We start from the raw sequence: 730 nt of genomic DNA on the forward strand, positions 1-730 counted from the left end.
GGGCCGCAATCAATGTACTCAGAGTCTGGAGGGCAGTTCACTGTTTGAAGACGAGAAGAGTTGCTTACAGTACCTATACATATGTTGTAACTTCTTGATAGTGTAGGAGCAAGTACCCATGTGCAAGTACTCAAGTGATGTACTTTATCAAAGGAGGTATTGAGGGTCACCAGAGACAGAAAAGTTCTTATATTTAAAGAGAAGGATATAAATGAAGGAATACAATTCAGAAAGATAAGCTCTAGTTCTGTCAGGATTGCCAACTGGTTTGTTTATATGCATGTCTGTATATTCATGATATGATTTGCAAATGTACAGTACATGTGCTCAAAACTTTATCTTGTATAAACTAGTACTATAATTGTTACCGCTTGGTTTGCAGACATAGTCTCCATCTTGAAGCTGGCAGCTCTCATTAGGAGGACAGCTGGTGTCATAACAGTGAATATTTTCTCCACCCTCACATGTACAATTCTGCGTACAGCCCTCCAGATACCAGCTCTCATTTACCTAAATATCAATAGACATTTTTGCTGTGTTTTTATGAATGTTTAAATCAAATGTTTTCCAATTTTACATCAGTCAGCCTTAGTGTTAAACTCACTGGGTGGTAGGAGCCCGAGGAGTCCACACAGCCGCAGTCTTTAACAGGAACACATTTGTTGTCACTGAGGATGAAGCCAGCGTCACACTCACAGCCTTCTACACACTTCTCACTGCAGCCCGGGGG

The 730-nt window shown here is 40.8% G+C and overlaps 1 long non-coding RNA gene across 1 annotated transcript; it reads right to left on the minus strand.

Annotated features, from left to right (window-relative positions):
• On the minus strand, positions 1-721 carry LOC107682394 (uncharacterized). The gene is made up of 3 exons (XR_001633475.1): positions 605-721; positions 369-510; positions 1-40 (listed from the first exon to the last, which is right to left on the minus strand). It is a non-coding gene; the product is annotated as an uncharacterized LOC107682394 (long non-coding RNA).
• Positions 722-730: the final 9 nt, after the last annotated feature.

This window comes from Sinocyclocheilus anshuiensis, unplaced genomic scaffold, assembly GCF_001515605.1.
Source record: "Sinocyclocheilus anshuiensis isolate Anshui unplaced genomic scaffold, SAMN03320099.WGS_v1.1 C32153108, whole genome shotgun sequence".
NCBI lineage: Eukaryota > Metazoa > Chordata > Actinopteri > Cypriniformes > Cyprinidae > Sinocyclocheilus > Sinocyclocheilus anshuiensis.